Raw genomic sequence first — 20,686 nt, 5'->3', positions numbered from 1 at the left:
GGGATGCTGGACCCATGGGGATGGATGACGGGCACTGGTGGAGGGATGGGCACTTGATCATTGTACAACTGAAACCCAAGCACAAAATTTGTAAGCCTATAACTGTACCTCATGGTGTTTCACTAATAAAAAAAGAAAAAAAATTAAAAAAAATTTATATATAAACACAAAACAAACACTGTCCTCCCGTTGTTCATCAGTTTACTCGAGTGGGCCCAGTAAGGTCTCCATTTTGAGATTCGTTGTTACTGTGTTTGGCATATTCACGAGTAGCTTACCAGCCTTTACCGGGCGGGTGAGATACTCTCTAACTCTTGGTAGCTTGCTGGACTCTCTGAGAGGGGTGGAGGAATCGAACCTGGCCGCTGTGCTATCTCACCAGTTTACAGACTCTCTCTTGGTGGCTCTCATCTGTGATTGGGACCGTTGTTCCCCCGGGTGCATGTGGGATGTTCGGGACCTGTCTTGAGGACTTCCCCCCAGCCTCCTGCTGCCTGAGCCCCCTACCTGGGACCTGTACGCGGGCTCTCTCGTGCACCTGGTGGCGGTGTCCCGGTCGTGGCTGTCGCCCTCTGGCCTAAGGTGCCCGAGTCCAGCCCGTGGCATCCGTGGCCCCAACGTGAATGGACCCCCAACTCCACGGGTCCCTGTGCCCGCCTCGTGTCAAATTTTATAGATAATATTTTATATCTTTATTAGATTTATGTATAGCTTTAAATACTGAGTCTTACAAAGCTTTCAATATATAAGTTATGAATTTTTTTCTTCATCAATGTTGACAATTTTTTATTAATTATGCAATAATGGGAAATTTTTGGAGGAAATACAGTGCTGGAATTGCAAACCTGCTTATCTTCAAAGGGATAATGAAATTCATTTACTGAAGAAAAAAGTTACATAGAACTACTCACTAACAAGAATCTTCAGGAATACTTTTCACAAGATCAAGTTCACATCATTCATTATGCAATTCTATTCTTTCTAATCTAATGAGAGATTTCCATTCACACAATGGGAAGATCTTTCTGTTCTGACTATCTTCTAGACCTGGGTTATCACTCTCCTTTGCAATCACTGAAATTCAACACATGTCTCATATAAAATAAATGAGAAGTGAAATAAATTCAGAGAAATTCAAGGTGAAACAACAGGACATTTGTTTTCTGGAATGGACAGTTGTAATATGTCCAGCCATGGCAAGGAGTGGCAGACTCCAGATCAAGCAAAACCATTAGTCACCTTTATTATACCAGGAATCTCTTTATAATACCATTAATTTTTTTTCTTGGCTAGCTGATAAACGTTTTAAATTTTCCCAGCATAAAGTATATAAAGTTCTTAAAATAGTATAAAATACTATGATATTTTAGGAACCCGCACCTACATGTACCAGCTATTGTAGAAGATGATAGAGATAAACATCACTCTTGTTAAAGAACTGGCAAATTTGGAAAGGAAAACAATAAATACATTCAATATCAGGACTGAGCGCTTAAGGGTTACCTAATCAAGAGTACTGGTGGGTCAGAAAGGCTTAGCCACCGGGAATACAAATTGAGATAAAGGTTAATGGAATAATGGCAAAGTTTGTAAAAGAGAACATGATACACAGAAAGAAGTGGAACAAGTTCAGTGGAGTGAAAATTCAAATGAATTGGAAAACAATAGGAAGGTAGAAGTAGGGGGAGCAGGTTATCAGAAAATAAAATAAGAATTCAGAAGTAGTCAAATAGGGGCAAGATATTAATGATTTGGTATCTTTTGGAAAAAATCATATTAGTAATAATATTAGTCTAAGAATAATGTGAACCAACTGAAGCATTATTGAAAAGACAATGATAAAATCACACATACATATACATATGTATATATATATATATGTAATAAAACTAAATGGTATAACATTCAGGAAGTTTTTTTCAACATACAAAGATAGATTGAATAGGCAACACTGACTCTGGAGGTTAACTGAAGCTCTTCCAATGATACAAGCAAGACATAACGCAGGTTTGAATATAGCGAAGATAGGGGATCTACAGGAAATAAACTTTAGAGCAGTTAAAATAGGACATTGGCAGGAACTCCCTCTAGAGATCACTAGACAATGTGGCAAAGCATTTAGCATTTAGCTTTAATCAGAGAGGATCAATGTGAGAAACCAAGAATGCAGTAAGTTCCAGTTGAGGACTGCTGACAGAAGTTTCACCCATAAGTAAGAACAAATAACTTATGGTAAGAAACATAGTCCCTAGATCTTATCTTAACACATTGTAGGTTAATGGGGCCAGAGAGATAGTCCAGCACGTAGGGAGCTTGTGTTGTATGCAGTTAACATGGATTTGATCCCTAGCACTCCAAATGGTTCACCAAACCTGACTGCAAGATCTTGAGCAGTGCAGGGTGTGACCCCCCACCCCACGCCCAAACCAAACATTGCAGTTGAAATAACATGTTCTGAGGACACATGAAAAGGAATGATTTCTTTGGATTCTTAACTTTATATTTCCACTGAGATAGAAATGTAAACCAACAGCCTAAACTTTATGTGGATTACATAGTCTTATACCTCATTGCTTTTCATGTCCAAGCTCTGTCTTGAGCGCACGTGTAAGATATATAAGGCGGCTCTGTACACAGAGTTCTGGGCAGATGTCTGAGTTCTTTGATGCTCAGAAGATGTGCACTGCACATTTTACCCTGCAGATGTGTCAACATTTAGCATTGCCCTTAAGTTGGTCTTTTTTGACTTGGCAACACTAACATCACTTAACCTCTCTGCTTTCCCTTTTTGCCAACATTTCCTTGTTTTTTAAGTCCATAGTATTTTTCATATTACAGCTTAAAGGCCTTCTTTAATAAGAGACACTATTTGCTTTTGTTTAGATCACTGCAATGATTTGATGTCACAACATAGTCATTTGCGACTCTTTTACTGTCATGGATGAATCTCTTATCAAATGGCATCCAATATTCCTCACCCTCATTTTTTAAAAGGATCCATATATGTATGGATCATACAAGATAAAGCAATGCTGTAATTCTGTTGTATATGAAAGACTGATCAAAACCTGGCTTTCAAAATGTCTGGTGTATGAGTAGACAAGAACTCATAATAAATATCCAAGCATTTAATTTTCTTCTGGAATTTGCCACATGCTAAATATGCCAGAACTTCCCCATAAAACCCAGGAACCTGAGTTAAAAGCTTGATACATTGTTAAAAGTTGTTACAAGTTAAAAGCTTGATACATTGTACTCTACAATCTACATGTATACTGTTTTCCTTGTGTCTTCTAGGCCCCCTACATGATTTGAACAATCTTTCTAAAGCTTTGAGACTGGTAGTAGTCTTATACACTGTAACTCTCAGCAGTTGCCTCTTTAATTCTGCAGAATTATGTTATTCTTACTCTTTTTCTGGTAGTTCATATTAGTAGCTTGAATATTGTGCATAATATAAGCAAAAACTATAAATATTCTGCCACGTATATTACATACAGATATACTTACAGAGGTATTCATGCATATATTTATCACAAACTCTTTTAAATTAATTTTTATTAGTGAAATACCATGAGGTACAGTTGTAGACTTACAAATTTTTGTGCTTGGGTTTTGATTATACAATGATCAAATACCCATCCCTCCACTGGTGCCCATTATCACAAACTTTTTAAATGGTAAAGTGTGTTCAAACTGCAAAGTATAATCTTGAGATCAAAGGTTTGGCATTTATATTCGTGTCCGTCATGCATGAAAGTTATAAACAGTAAATAGTTTTTTCAAAGGAATGAAAACACTTCTTAATTCATCAGTAATCTTATTCCATGCTTCCATTGCCCAATAAATAAACCAAAAATGGAAAACTCAACCACTGTCATTTTTCAATAACATACTTCACTCTTACTGAGAAAAAACATTTGGTGACTCATAGCCTAAATATACTGTAAAAACAGTTGAGCTGATGTGAATTTAAAGTGATAATTATGTATTTTATTTGTGATTTCACAATGTAGAGCTAAAAGCCAAATTTAGCCTAATATATCTAAATAGTGAATAGACATTAACACATTCACTCATTAAGGTACTCTTCGCAATTACATTATGATGAATAATCACTTTTCATTAAAGAGAGTTTTTTGATGCTTTCTAAAAACTTCCTTCCTGTAGAACTGCTGACTGAGATAGGACTGGCTTGGAAAAGCAAAAATGTTTATATGTGACTTATATTGCCTGAATCTAAAAATGGCTATCTCTATATCTCAGGAGTATAAGAAAAAATGCCCATAAGATATTTGTTTTTTTAAAAAAGATTATTAATGGTTACATATTTCTGTAGTATATTATATACAAATAAGATATATACATAGATATCGTATATTTCTAGAGCATATTCATGACCTCAAATAAGTTTTTCATAATTAATTTACTATGTGGACATTAAAAACTAAGACAACATAATTTTAGGTGTGTATATGCATAAATATACATACATAACTAAAAAATTACATATACCTATGCAGTCATATGGATATGTAACGGAGTTGATTTATTAATAATCTGTAGTATTGTGTCTTTTTTGTGGGGGTACTGGGGGTGTTACCTGCTGTCCGTGTTCAGGGATCACTCCTGGCAGGACAACAGGGTCCCACATGGGGTGTCAGGAATCCAACCTGTTTTGCCCCCAGTGAGAGAAATCTACAAGCTGTACTGTGATTCTTGTGTCTCTTTGTCTTAAATTTGGTAACAACACTACTATATGTAAACTAGATGCTTGAAAAATCTCACCTAATTCTGGCAGTAGAGATAGGGAATATGGTGCTTGTCTTGCGTTCAGCTGCCCTGGGTTGGAACCTCAGCACCCCATCCTCTGGACCCACCAGGAATGATCTTTGAGTGTAGCGCCAGGAATAAGCCCTGAGCACCACTGTGTGTGGTCCAAAAATAAAAACAAAACAAAAAATTTCTCACCTGATGCTAATTTGGCTTTCTTTAGAATCCAGAATTCCTTATAAATATCAAGCATTATGCCACAGCATATGTGCAAAACCAAACACACAAACATATGTTTGTTTCACCAGAGAATATATGTTTAGACTTTTTTATATGACGGAAGCCACACTTTCCTTTTGGAACAGTTTTTGCTTCTTCCAGCTATGTTTCAAGTAGAAATGACTTTACCCCAAATCTCTAGCCTCAACTCATAGATCCTGACAATAGGGGGAAAGACGTGGGAAGTTTAGAAAATGGGTTCATGGGGATCAACTGCGTGATGGTGAATGGAAACTAGACTGTAGGCATAATAAAAATAAATTTACAGATGTCAAAATCTAAAGTTGCATATCTGAAGCTTAAACAAACATATAGACAAAATAAAATTAATTCATTCCAAACTTATTTTGTCTACCACTCCCTTTTCAGAAAGACTATCTAGTATGCCCCTGGAAATTTACCTTCTTAAGGAGCATAAACACAAAAGTGTTTCTCCACGCACCCATACCCACACCAATTTAACCTGAGTTTAATACTACCCCCACTGGATTGATTCCAGCATCCTTGTGGATAGGAAGAATGGAATCTTCCCTTTACATGAAAGGGAAGAAGGGTTTTGGAAAGTCAATTGTATGGTGGTAGGTGGAAGCTAGACTTGCTTATCTTCAGATATTGTTGAAGTAGACAGTTTGCTTTCCTTTGTGGTTGTACCTAAACTATGGAGGTTGAAACCAACACTGCAAACAACCTTTTAATCTTCTGATAAAATGCGAAAATTCAATGAGAAGCACAAAAGAAAAAAGTTGATAATAAATAAAATTGAATATAGTAAGTGGATAAAGTAAGAGAATATACACAGGTTAAGGACCTTTAAGTCTTTTGCACCTTGAGGCCTAGAGACATAACTATATATATGTTCATAGACCTTCAAGCCATTTGTTTCATAAACAGACTAGAGTCACAAGATAAATTATAAATTTACAATTAAGCAAGACATGTCTGGTCCTTGTCTGTCTTTTCATTTCTATTTACATATACAAAATTCCTTCTATTGTATTCTAAATAATGAACTTATGATTTATGTAATTCTATGCTGAAAACCTTCATGCTAAAAAATTTGTATCTCCTTTAAACAAAGTTTCTTGCTGCTATCCCTATATATGTTACTCAAAAAAGAAACCAATAAATGGTTCTAGAAGAATAAAGACTGATTAATAAAATTCACTTCACAACATGGTTAGCCTCTCATGACTTTCTTTGATAATGACCAAAATGGCACAAGTTAAAAAAAAAAAAAAACCAAAAAAATCCTTCCATATTTACAGACCAAAGCATATGTTTCATTATAAAAATCTAAACTTCTCTAAATACCCATTATTCTTATAAGTATTAACTATATGCATACGTTAAAGATTATGAAATTATCACAAGAAAAACCAGTGTCCTGGAGATAATGGTGCTCATTTGGGGAATGAGAGTTAAAAATTTAGAGACATTAAACAGCTAATATACTGAAATGCCCATGAGTATAAACAAAATTTTTATCTCAATTAAGAACTAACCTTGCAGAGATTGCAACCATAAGGGTAGGTAGATAAACCAGATATGAGGTGTGAAAATGGAAGGTAAACAAAAGGAGTGACTGAGCCAAGAACAGAGAAGAGACCAGGGAGAGGCACGGAGCTATCAGGGTGGAAGTGGTCGGGAGGGAGAGAAAAGGCCAAAGTGTAAGAAAAAATAAGAAGTTATTTTTAATCTGCAGGAAAATCACTTAAACGATTTAAACACAGAATTTGCTTTTATGATTTAATTTCTTTTTTATGATTTATGCTTATCTAAGATTCGAAGATCCAACACTAAATATCCCACCAACATGAGCTATAGTGAGTATATCCATGGACCACTTAATAAAAAGACCAGTTGGTATAAGACTAATCAGCTTACAACTTGCTTAAAATTCATAAGAGAAGTCCACATATAGATTCATAGTGAAATAGGGAAGAACCTGAAAAGATTTCAGAATCTGAAATTTCACTGTGAATTTTTAATAGTAAGGTTGGTTATGAATATGTGCTGTTTCATGAATATATGAACTGCGACTTTAATGAATTTATTTTTAATGAAAACAATTTGGGGTCCACATTTGATTTTGCTCAGGACAAACTGACTTCTGGATTTGAGCCAAGGGAACCACATCAGGTGCCAGAATTGAACTGGGGTAAGCTATATCCGGGCTGGAGCAATAGCACAGAGATAGGGTGTTCCCCTTGAGCACAGCCAGCCGGCCGAGCCGGGTTTGATTTCTCTGCCCCAATCAGAGAGCCCGGGAAGCTACCGAGAGTATCTTGCCCGCGTGGCAATGCTAAACACAGTAACAGCAAGTCTCAAAATGGAGACTATACTGGGCCTGCTCAAGCAAATCGATGAACAGTGGGAGGACAGTCCAGTCCTTGAAGCTGTATCACAAGGCACAAAACCTTAGATTCAACTATAAATGCAAAAGAAAGTTTAAATTGTGTAGTTCTTATGTAAAAATATAGGTCATAAATGCAATTCTATGATTGTTTGTTTGTTTTAAATCACAGACGATGCTGGCTTCTCTTTGCCCTTTTGGAGCATAGGCTTTATTTTTCATTTATAGTCAAAATATGAGAGGTTTTTATTAGACCTACTTGTTTGAAACAGTCATAGTAAACTCTGTGAGGGGACATTTTTGGTTTCTTGCATTCTGTCTCACACAGAGATTGTGCAGAGAAAAATGTGTGAAACTAATGGGTGGATGAAAGGATATGTCTAATCGGTCAAAGAAAAAATAAATTATACAGGCAAAGGAAACCATGCTCACATTATTAATAAGTACAGTGATGATAATGATGATGCTAGTCATAACTACTATAGAGCACAGGTATTCTACGTGATTTCAGTTTTTCTTACCAACTCACTCCAAGTGATCATATAATGCCAGGAAGGAATAAAATTATCTTTGATGTGTTAAATCTTAGAGGTAGCATTCTTAGACCCTATAGGAGAATATAAATCCTATTTGCCCAAAGAAATTTTCTTTATTTCATTTTGGGCATTGAGGTTTGATCCATACCCAGCAATACTCCTGGGTCTAGTTCTAGCTTTGTCTTTGCGGTCACTTCCTCTGCTGCTGAGAGGTGTGGGGTACTAGAGATTGAACTGAGTTCATTGAGGCCATAAGTAAAACGCCTTCCCCTGTACTCTCTAGCCCAGTTCATAAATAATTTTTCTTGCTGTATTAGATATATTAGTCATAGCTTTGGCAACTCTGTCTCATCTTCTATTATTCAATATTAATATAATGCAACCCAGGATTTTATATAGATTTACATTATACAAACATATTATTGAAACTATGTCAACAACAGGAAATGGAAACAAAGCAGCTCAAAAATCACTGAATACAGAGGTCAAGTATTTATATAAATTGACTTATTTACACGTAGAGCAGCAAAATAATAATGTTTTTACTTCCTAATGGTAGGAAGCCCCAAAATTCTCAAAGAAGAAGCATAGAAGAGAGGTGTTTCTAGATTATTTCACTGAGTTGGAGGCTAGTCTAATGCACTGTTTTTAACGATGGTGGTATCTGGAGTTTGGGGTGGGGGTGTCTTTTATCCTATTATATTACACTATCAGAAATAGAAGAATTTCAGATACATACGCCATTACTTTCTAGACAGACAAGCTATTAAATTATGTCTCTGGGGAAAATGAGCCATTTACTTATCTTCCTGATAAGGACAGAAGATAAGTAGGGAATGTCTAGGAGTCAGAATGGCAGGAGTCCTTTGTCTGAGTTGCAAAATGCCACTCATAGAGATCTTCTGACTGAATAGACTAATTATAACAAACACATCAGCAAAATGAAATGTCTGTAATATGATAAATATTGGAGAGCAGGTGTCACTTCTTGACTCAATATGAAGAAGCACATAGGAAAAATTCCATCCAAACTGTCTTCGCAACAAGAGAACCAGGTATAAAATTTTTTAAATAAAATATCTATAACATATCTGTAAGGTCCATTAGAGGAGGTATAGACCAATTCCTTTATCTCCTCCCTAAAATAAATATTCCAAATGCACAGATTTTAAAATTTGCTATAAATTATGTATTAGTTAATAAAGAAGGAGGAAAATCTACCCTTTGATTTGTTGAGTAGGGGATGCATGAATTGTGTCATGGGAAAATGGAATGAATTAAATGAAGATGTGTACTGCAAATGAGTAAAAAAAAATGAGATATTTTTGTATACGAGCTTAGAAATTCATCTGGACTCATAGATATAAACCTTATGAGACATCTCCTAAATTCATGTCAGTGTAAAACTAAGACACTATACTTTCAGGGCAATTAAATTTCTCTTACTTGGTTTTTTTTTTTTTTTTTTTTTTTTTTGCGGGATAGGGTATGGTCTACATCCAGCAGTGCTTGTGAGCTACTTCAAGCTCAGTGCTCAGGAGAATGTGGTTCTGAGGACCCAACGCAGGTGTCTTACACGTAAAGCATTTCTCCACTGTTTGAACTATCTCCCAAAACTCATTGCTTTATATATTTCTTTTCAGTTCTGGCTAAAATTTGGGAATGTATGTATGCCCAGAAAATGCAAGGCAAAAATATAACATGGCACACAAAATCCTTTCCATCTTGAAATAATCCTTTATTTGAGGTTTGCAGGATTCTGGGAAAATACTTCATAAAGCAGTTTAAGCACAAATACCAATGCTGAATAAATTCACACGCAGAGATACATCCAACTACTCAATAACTTCTAGGAGTTGAAAATGATATAATAGATGTAAGTTAAAATTCATGACATAAAGTATAGATGACTGTTAGCAATTGTCATCAAAGATTTTCAAATCTTGGAGACTTGACTTTTTCAAGAGGAATGATATCATAATGAATCCTTTTTGTGCCATTTCCCTCTTGATTATGCTTCACTGAACCCCTCCTATTATTCTGCTGGCGTACATTTGCTTCCTGCCTTTCCAATTTTTTATTAATAGTTAAATCAAATATTTCACTTTAACCTCTCATTTCTCTGCATTTTACAGAAAATGTCACTACTGCAAGAGAGGGGAAAATGAGAAATCTGAAAACACTCGTATACCTTCTTTAAAACTCTTGTTTGACCTTTGCTCTTTACCCCTAAGATAAGAGAGACAGAGAGAGAGAGAGAGAGAGAGAGAGAGAGAGAGAGAGAGAAGAGTAAAATAAACATTTGATCATTTCTGAAGAATGTTTAGAACAAAAAGAGAAACAAGGAGTCTGAGAGTAAAGATTAGCAAATATGATAGTAGAATAAAAAGTGTGAAGAAACATTGAACAAGCAGAACTCCAAATTAGAAAAAAATATAAAAAGAACACAGAATGAAATAGAAAAGCCATGGCTCTTTGCAAAGTAATCCTTATACCATCTCTCAATATGTCTCAAAGTAACTCTGGTGAAAGTGAGAAGAAAAATAAACTTCCTACCTTCGCTGATGAAATAGCTTTTGTTTTTTAAAAAGTCAAGTTCTTGATAGCACAGAGGGTAGGGCATTTGCCTTGCACGTGGCAGACCTGGGTTTGATTCATCTGCCCCTCTCAGAGAGCTCGGCAGGCTACCGAGAGTATGCGGCCCACATGGCAGAGCCTGACAAGCTCCCCGGGGCGTATTCGATATGCCAAAAACAGTAACAACAAGTCTCACAATGGAGATGTTACTGGTGCCTGCTTGAGTAAATCAATAAACAATGGGAGGACAGTGCTACAGTGCTAAGGTGATTGATAATTAAACTGTCACTGTTACTGTCCTCCCCTTGTTCATCGATTTGCTGGAGCAGGCACAGTAACGTCTCCATTGTGACACGTGTTACTGTGTTTTGGCATATTGAATATGGACTGGGAGCTTGCCAGGCTCTGCTGTTCGGGCAAGATACTGTTGGTAGCTTGCAAGTCTCTCCAAGAAGGGCGGAGGAATCGAACCTGGATCAGCCAGGCCGGCTGCATTCAAGGCAAACACCTTACCTGCTGTGCTATCACTCAAAAAATGATCACACCGGTCTGTGAACGGTACATACAGAGCATAACCAGAAGTCCATTTCCCATTCATGTACCCTCTCTTAATTCATTTTTATCTGCTATCTCTACCAGCATATTATTTATGTATGTGTCTTTCCAACTATATATCCAGCAAACACCAATGTGGAGCAGCTAGAGGGGAGACCATTTTGAATTTAGTCAGAAAGATATTTGTTATTATAAGCAGAAAAATAACATTTAAGACAATATTGTATTTGAAAGACCTGGTTAACAGTAACTTATAGTACTTGGTTTAATCTCAATACTGACTGTTGTAAATCTCAAATAATATTCATAGCCCTTGTACCCAAGTCTTTGAAGAACCACTAGGCCACTTGTTCAGTTCTGTTTTGTTTTCAGGCAAGAAACAGCAAGATTAAATACTCTATCTTCGGGCTTTTCCTAAAGATGCTTCTACTATGAGAAAACTATGCATAACCAGAGGATTTGCATGTAGCAAGTGGTGACTTGTGTTGGCAAGCCTGGCTTTGCTCAATCCTAAAATATTTGTTCCCGGTAGTTCACGAAGCACTGTGATGGTGGTGCAAGATTTGCATGCCTGATTTGCCCTGTCAATGTAAAATGATAAATTTGCATGTTAGAATCTGTAAATTGAGCTTGACAGAAACCATTTAGAGAACTAGTGCCCACTAACCTGACTTCCCAGAAGGCCACTAATGGTATTTGTAACCAACCAAACTAACAATTGATAGGTAGACCCATTCTGATACTGCCAAACCATAAGCTTACCAGAACACAACCAGATTCTAAACACAGTTTGTTAAAGTGTATGAGCATTAAAATACACTAGGGTATAAAGCATGGGAGATAAAATAAAGATAAGAGCCTGAAGTAAATGTGTGAGGAAAGCCCTTTGAAGTAACCATCACACAAACAGTTCGCCATAATACTTCTTATAAAGTAATGAAGAACAAAATGTAAACTCTGAGAAATCTATTCTCAGAGAATATATTTTATATAAGAAATTATAAAGGAAACAAAATACCAATTACTATCAATTCTTTTCTTCTTCACACACATTAATGTCATTTCAATTTTAGATCATGAGAATCATTCTTAGGGTCTTCTAAGCCACTCAAACTATAGAAAGTTTTCTGCCCTTTCGCTTTAAATTAAATAAATTTTTTTTATATTTGAATAAAAGAATTAGAGAACTTTTTAAAAGTAAATTTTAGATTATGAGTCCTATATACCTATCAAGTGAATGGGTATAAAAAGTTATACTTGTGCAGTGGTAAAGCTATAAATAAACAGGGATGGTGCAATAGTACAGCAGGAAAGATACTTGCCTTGAATGTAGCTGACTCAGACTCAATCCCTGGTACCTCACATGGTCCCCTGAGCACCACCCAGAGTTATCCCTGAGTACAGAGCCCAGAGTAAGTCCTGAGCACTTTCGGGTAATGTGCAGTGCCCCCACTACAAGCATATAAATGAACAGATAAGATATTCATCAATATTATGTGCTCACAAGTACAGAAGAAAAAAATATTTCTTCTTTTGGATAATTTCACTCAAGTAGAAAACATATTTAAATTTCACAAACCTGAAGTCAATAATTTATGATAATGGAATGTCAATGGGAAAATATGTTTAGCATCTTTCCATATTTAGTATTTTGCCTTACTTTTTATAGGTGCCATACCCAGTAGCATTTTGGGACACTGGTGTTCCCCTCATTGTGCTTGAAAATATTTGGCATTTCATATGAAGTGGAAGCAGTAAGAATTGAATTGATTCTGCCTTCCTAGGGATTTAATAACAACTAAATACTAGAATAATTTTAATGTTTGTTCCACATATTGAAACATATCCAATCTTTACTACAGTCATAGTAAAAATAAGCATGTAATCCACCATGTATGCTATATATCTTTCCCATTTTATGGCTTGAAAGATGTCTGAGAGTGTTGAATATTTCAGAACTGCTACTTAAGTGGCTGAGTCTATCTGACTTGTCAGTCATCTTTCAGTCACACCAATAGCATAACTACAGAAAAGTATAACAACTGGAAATCCAAAATGGGTTAGTCTTCTGAACTGTACATATCCTAAGTCTCAAAGAGTCAAAATTGTCTTTCTCACCAGAGAATCCTCATTAAAATTGTGGTCTAGAATCTGTCCAGAGACCCTGGTTAGGAGACACACTCTTCCAGGGCTGCTTTGAGTCACTGTGCAGAATTGGCGAAGGCGCATACCCCCTCTACAGAAGTCTTCCCATCTCTACACCCAACATCATATTTGTTTACCAACTCATTAGCTCAGAGATCTTGGAATCACTGTTGAGTTGTCATGCATGACAGTTTTCCTCGTTTCTTGAATGGGAGATGGTTTCTAGTACAAATCTTTAGGTTATCATTGGCAATGTTAAACAGGTGTTGCAGTAAAAACTTAACTACCTGCTGTTTGTGAAAGCAATTTCCATCTGGATCTCTCAGGCACCACATAAGATACGTGTGGACAAATGTAGATTCCAGGTCAAATTTGGGGCAAAATCAGAGCACCATGACTTAAGTCATCACCCAATTTCAATGATCAGGACAATTTTCCGTTGCCACGACCACCACCTTTTGTGTTAGAATCAAGAGCAGTAGGGTCTTTGCAATAGCAGGTGGAATCTAATTTTAATTCAGCACACATTCATTTCAAAAGTGAAAGATAGTCATCTCCTACAATTTATACTTATGGGAAACTGTCCTGGGACCTGGAAAGTAATGTTAAAATTAACAGGTAGAATCAGTTCCTTTCATCAAATCCTTCAAAAGTAGCACTAATGCAGGCTAGGGAAAGAGTTCGAAGATTAGGTTCCATAGTTTGTTCATATATTACCTAGTTTGAATTTCCAGCATTTTTAGACCTCCTGAGCATCTCTGCTTGTGCCCTGCTCCCCCCCCCCCAAAAATAGTGCTGGGTCCCAAAAGCATAGCATTCCCAGGCCTTCACACAGAAGTGCTGGTTCTGGTTAGCTGAGTTTCACTAGAAACATTCCAAGCTCTATGAGCACTGTTTTAGGGAAATCCACACACACCCCAAAAAGAAATAGCGTTAATGAAGCATAGAGAGTGCCTAATACATTCACTTATACTCAGAGGTCATTGGAAGACTTTAAAGAAATGTCTGTCATTGTTTATTTACTCTATACTAAAGTGTAAATATGGGTGACAAAACCAAGATAAGGTATGCCAAGTAAGAGCTATGCTTATTTAGTTAATTATTAATTACGAGGAAATTTCTGCAACAGTGAGACATTAACTACTTGCCCTTTTAAATGGTAATAAATAGAGACATATGTCTAATTAAGAACCCGTAATTGCTTTGGAGGAGCCGAATATAAGAGGAAAGAGACTTACTTGCAGACCTGTAATGAAGGAAAGGAAAAAGGTGTGTTGAAAGCCAACTACCAAGTTGGTATCTGATCATATTTCTAACTAATGCTGCCCTTCTGCCAGCGAATTTCTCCCTGAGGCCAGAACCAGGATAAAGAGGATTTTTTTAATGATCCCTTTCAGAAGCTGTCTCTTTTTGGACCTTGAGCATAAGTATTTTCTGATTTTTCCAGCAATTTTATTATGAAAATACATATTTTAGTCATATTAACACAATCTATGATTTTCTAGATACCTCTCTAGCACCCAACTCATATAGAATTCTTAGTACCCTTACTTGTAATAATATTTTGTATATATATTTAAGACCCTTGGCCCCTACTAATGGAGGCTTGTTTAAATATTGAAGTGCCAGGAGGAGCTCATGAAAGGGATTTTTTTTCAAACAAAGACCTCCAGTGTCATGTTATTCCTGTGGACGCAGGCAGAGCTGAAGGACACTGTGAAGCAGAAGGATTAGTATTACTGGAAGTTCTTTGAACTTTCTTCCATCACCTGCTGGAATTCACCTCTAAAAGTAACTGCTGGTTTGTAAAATCTTTGTAGGATTACTGAATTAGTCCATTTTTCTGATCTTGGCACAAATTTCCCTTTGCTTTTTTTTTCTATTTCTAGCTTAGGTTTTGAAACATCCTCCTTAACTGCTTTTCATGCAAAAAAACTTTTCACAGCAAAAAATCAGGTCACAGCAAAATGACAGGGGATCAGACAAATGCATAGCAGTTGTCAACTACCCCATGGGGGAAATTCTGGGACAGTTTCCTATGCACATCAGCTTTTGTCTCCTCACCCCCACTTCCCATACCCTGAACTTGATCTTTCTGCCAGAAGATGTGGGATTTTCTCAAGCCTTCTCTCCTCTGGTCTAACTTACTCTTCAAATGCATGAGCAGCAAACATTGCAAAATGACTATCTTAATTTCTCACAGGTCTTTCTTTCTTGCTATGTTAACCCTTCCCTTATGGGGTTTATCCCTCTAGGACACTGTTGGCTATTTATAACACATAATTCTACCATAAGTTAAGATTCTAAAGAGTAACATATACTACTACTGAAAATATTATTCCCACTGCATCTAGTCCTCAGAGCTGTTCTGTGGAAGCACATAGATGGACATGCCTAGAAGTCTAGTTGAAATAAACAGGGATAGATGGGTACATTTTCTGTGGGGAAAAAAAACCTTCTATAGAATACCACAGAGTATTCATTTGATTCTACCTTCCAGAAACTCCCATGCAACATACAATACTAACAGTTCATAACTGTCATCAAATATAAGAAAGATTACAGATTCTTGATTTACTAATAGTGATTTCTGGTCTCTCACAACTCACATGAGTTCCATTTCCTTTGCAAGAAGTGTTTCAAGAAACAATGGCCTATTTCACTGACATAGATTTCTAACAAAAATATAACCTCCCTCCATCAACAATATAACTAACACCAAGAGCAAGTTCTTTATTTAGTAGCACCTTTAAGAATTGTTGGGCTGGCAAAGCACTATACAAATTCAATGCGTTCCCTATCAGGATACCCATTACCTTTTTCAAAGAAATAGACAAAACACTCCTGAAATTCATATGGAACAATGAACCCCCACGGATAGCTAAAAAATCCTTGGGGAAAAAAAGATGGGTGGTATCACCCTCCCCAATTTCAAACTGTACTACAAAGCAGTAGTAATTAAGACAGCATGATACTGGAGTAGAAACAGACCTGCAGACCAAAGGAACAGAGTTAAATATTCTGTCACAGACCCCCAAATCTATGACCACTTAATCTTTGACAAAGGAGCAAGAAATGTGAAATGGAACAACGAAAGTTGCCTCAACAATTGGTGCTGGGAAAACTGGATAGCTACCTGCAAAAAAAAAAAAAAATGAACTCAGATCTCTGTCTAATTCCAGGCACAAAAGTCAGATCAAAGTGGATTAAAGACCTCAATATCAGACATGAATCCATAAAGTACACAGAGGAAACTGTAGGCAGAACTCTCCACAACATTGAAGCTAAAAACATCTTTAAGGATGAAACAGCACTGACCATGCAAGTGGAAGCAAACATAAACAATGGGACTACATCAAACTAAGAAGCTTCTGCACTTCAAAAGGAACAGTGACCAAAATACAGAAAGAGCCCACAGAATGGGAAAGAATATTTTCCCAATACCCATCTGATAATGGATTAATATCCAGGATATACAAGACACTAGTAGAATTGTAAAAGAAAAAACAACCTCCAACCCTATCAAAAATGGGGAGAAGACCACAAGAAGAAAACATCCAACCCCATCAAAAAATGGGGCAATGAAATGAACAGAGACTTTCTCAAAGATGAAATCCGAATGGCAAAAGAGCACATGAGAAAATGCTCTACATCATTAATCATCAAGGAGATGCAGATCAAAACCACAATGAGATACCATCTCACACCTCAGAGACTGGCCCACATTCAAAAAAACAAACAGGCTCTAGGTGAAAAGGAAGCTCAGATAGAGAAGAGAGTACCAAATGAAGGGTGTTGTGAGGGCCCTCCCAGGGTGGGAGAAGCATGCTAAAAGTAGTCGATAGACCAAACATGATTGCCACTCAAAGCCTCTCTTGCAAAACACAGTACCCAAAAGAAGAGAGAGAGAACAAGGGGGAATACCCTGCCACAGAGGCAGGATGGGACGGGGGGTGGGGAATGAGGGTTGCGGGGGGGATGCTGGGACCCGTAGGGATGGATGACGGGCACTGGTGGAGGGATGGGCACTTGATCATTGTATAACTGAAACCCAAGCACAAAATTTGTAAGCCTATAACTGTACCTCATGGTTTTTCACTAATAAAAAAAGAAAAAAAAAGAAAAAAAGCAACCGATGCTGGTGCGGATGTGGCGAGAAAGGGACACTCCTTCACTGTTGGTGGGAATGTCAACTGGTTCAGCCCTTCTGGAAAACAGTATGGACGAGTCTCAAAAAATTAGAAATTGAGCTCCCATTTGACCCAGCAATACCACTCCTGGGAATATATCCCAGAGAGGCAAAAATGTGTAGCCGAAGTGACATCTGCACTTGTTTGTTCATTGCAGCACTCTTTACAATAGCCAGAAACTGGAAGAAACCTGAATGCCCAAGAACAGATGACTGGTTAAAGAAACTTTGGTACATCTACACAATGGAGTACTATGTAGCTGTTAGAAAAGATGAAGTCATGAAATTTACATACAAGTGGTACAACATGAAAAGTATCATGTTAAGCGAAATGAGTCAGAAAGAGAGGGATAGACAGAAAGATTGCATTCATCTGGGGGATATAAAGTAACAAAATATGAGATTAATACCCAAGAATAGCTGAGATCAGCACCAGGAGGATTACTCCATAATGCCCAAAAGTAGAGAGAGATTATGGGGAATCATGTCTGCCATGGAGGCAGGGGAAGGGTTGGAAAGGGGGGGTTATACCAGGGACATTGGCGGTAGAGAATGTGCACTGGTGGAGGGATGGGTGTTTGATCATTGTGTGATTGTAACCTAAACATGAAAACTTGTAACTATCTCACGATGATTCTATAAAATTAAAAAAAAAAGAATTATTGGGCTTAAGTGATAGTATAGCGGGCAGGGAATTTGCCTTGCACATGGCTGACCCGGGTTCAATTCCCAGCATCCCATATGGTCCCTCGAGCACCGCCAGGAGTAATTCCTGAGCACAAAGCCAGGAGCAAACCCTGTGAATCACCAGGTGTGACCCAAAAAGCAAAAAAAAAAAAAAAAGAATTGTTAATTTTCTGAGTACCCAGCATTAACTATTCCTGGCTTACAGTACTGCTAGGCTATGTAGCACCACATAACTGGGTCTAGAGCACTGAGCCTGCTATGCTGAGCCAACTACTGCATGAATGGTCACTGAAACCATGCCCACCCTGCCCCAAATTAATTGCATCAGAGTTTGGACTTGGGTCAAAAGAAGTAGTCAAATTATCAAGAATCTAAGGGAATACAAATTACTCTTCTAAAATAGTCAAGAATTATATATTATTAATATATACATAATATTGTTTACTGCTGCAATAATTGGTAATTTATAAACATTCAAGAAAATGAAATGAATTCTAAGAATTTTTTTAAAAAAGGGGATAAAATGACTTATTATTTAGCCATCAATGAATAAATTGGAGATGTAAGCATTTAATATAGTTTTGGTAAAATAAATGGTAATTGATTCCTTGATGGTAATAGTGATTGCCCCTGCCCCCATCCCACATGGCCCAGGAATAAAAAATTAAAATAGCTGAATATTCAGGGATTGTTCAACAGGAGAACTTGATTACAAGCTTATTTCCGGAGTGCAGTCCTATGAATCAGGTTATACAATTTCATGTAGGTATTATGAGGAAAAATAGCAAATTATTAGGTTACATATGCCATTAAACAGAAATATTGACCATATGGCTTAATAACTCATGTGTTATCACATCAGCCAGGTGATTTTAAAACAAAAAAAATTGAGACTCACTGGGTTACAGTGGTTTCATTGATGTCAGGGTACCCCCAGATGACCACAAACTTTCAGAAATAATATAAATATGTTATATTTATATATAATATATTGGGCTGAGATCTCCAAGCCTACTCGGATTGAGACTGGGCCTCCTCCACCCAGATCCCCCACCTTCCAGTAGCTAGACAGTTAAACCCACCAACTGCTGTGTAACTCCATCAAAGACCAAGATCAGAGACTATAAAACCAAGCTCCCGGAAGCATGCAACCACATTTGCATTTGCGGCAGCGACCTCTTATTGTATAGTTCTCGCTCTCAAAGAACAAAGCAGGCTACCTAGAGTATCTTTCCCGCATATATGCCTGACTGAGAACACCTGTAAAGGTGATTAGAGGCTGCTCCAAAAACCTCCATCCCTCTTGGAGAGCCCAGCAAGCTACCGAGAGTATCCTGCCCTCACAGCAGAGCCTGGCAAGCTACCTGTGGTGTACTCAATATTCCAAAAACAATAACAATGATGGTCCTCATTCCCCTGACCCTGAAAAAGCCCCTAATATGCCATCGGGCTACACTAGCATGTGGCAGGGACTAATGGAGATGTTACTGGTGCCCGCTCGAGCAAATCGATGAACAACGGGTGATAGTGATAGTGAGATATATATATATATATGTATATATATATACATGTATATGTATGTATATGTATATGTATATATATGTGTATATATGTATATATGTATATATATAGCTTTGTATATATATACATATCATAGCACTATACTGTTAGAGATATATAAAATCATCTGTCTAGATCATCTTTACAATTTCCAACAATGAATAAATAACTTACTTGGAAATACTGAAGAATAATACATAATAAAACATTATAAAAGAACAACCTAAGCACTGTTTTATTTTTGAGTATGTACTTCATGTTAGGCTCCATCCCAGTCATTATTCTACAAGATCCTTTCAATATGTTCAAAGATACCTGAAGCCTCTCCCCAAATGTGCATGTGCCCTCTCACTAGCCATGAAAGATGGAGAGGTTAAATCTCATTGTTCACAGATTAGACATTCATTGAACCAAATATTACAACTTCCCTGCACTTGAAACAGAATCAGCACTGGTACCCTGAACCCCTGCTCCTGCTTCCCATATTTAAGTAGTGAGTAGGGATTCTGTGCAACAAAGGATATTGGTTTAAATCCTTTTTATATAGAAAAAGGCTCAGGTTCCATTTTAATTTTTGGCAAAGTGGATAAAAAGAAAACACACAGAAAACATTCAAAGGGGGAAATTGCCAATGAAAAAGCAAGCAGTGATCCTGATCTAACTATGAAAAAATTTGAAAACAGTTACTTGCCACCACATTGAAGGAAAAAATAAAAGAAAATGGCTATTGACGTTTTTGTGCTTGATCTGTATACACGTCACTAATACTTATTGGGCTGGACGGATAGCACAGCGGTAGGGCGTTCGCCTTACAAGCGGCCAACATGGCCGACCCGAGTTCGATTCCTCCGCCCCTCTCGGAGAGCCCGGCAAGCTACCGAGAGTATTAGATATGCCAGACACAGTAACAACAAAGTCTCCAATGGAGACGTTACTGGGCCCGCTCGAGCAAATCGACGATCAACGGGCCTTTAATACTTATTAAATGATAGGAAAAAAAAAAAGAAGTGGCGGAACAAGGGAAGGTGTCCA

At 37.2% G+C, this 20,686-nt stretch overlaps 1 protein-coding gene across 3 annotated transcripts in view; it reads right to left on the bottom strand.

Annotated features, from left to right (window-relative positions):
• Positions 1-20,686, bottom strand: part of LSAMP (limbic system associated membrane protein) — a 1,342,850-nt gene that overhangs the window by 718,566 nt on the left and 603,598 nt on the right. The window lies entirely within an intron of this gene.

The sequence above is a fragment of the Sorex fumeus genome, unplaced genomic scaffold, assembly GCF_029834395.1.
Source record: "Sorex fumeus unplaced genomic scaffold, SorFum_2.1 ptg000265l, whole genome shotgun sequence".
Classification (NCBI taxonomy): domain Eukaryota; kingdom Metazoa; phylum Chordata; class Mammalia; order Eulipotyphla; family Soricidae; genus Sorex; species Sorex fumeus.
This window is presented reverse-complemented; position numbering and strand designations above follow the sequence as displayed.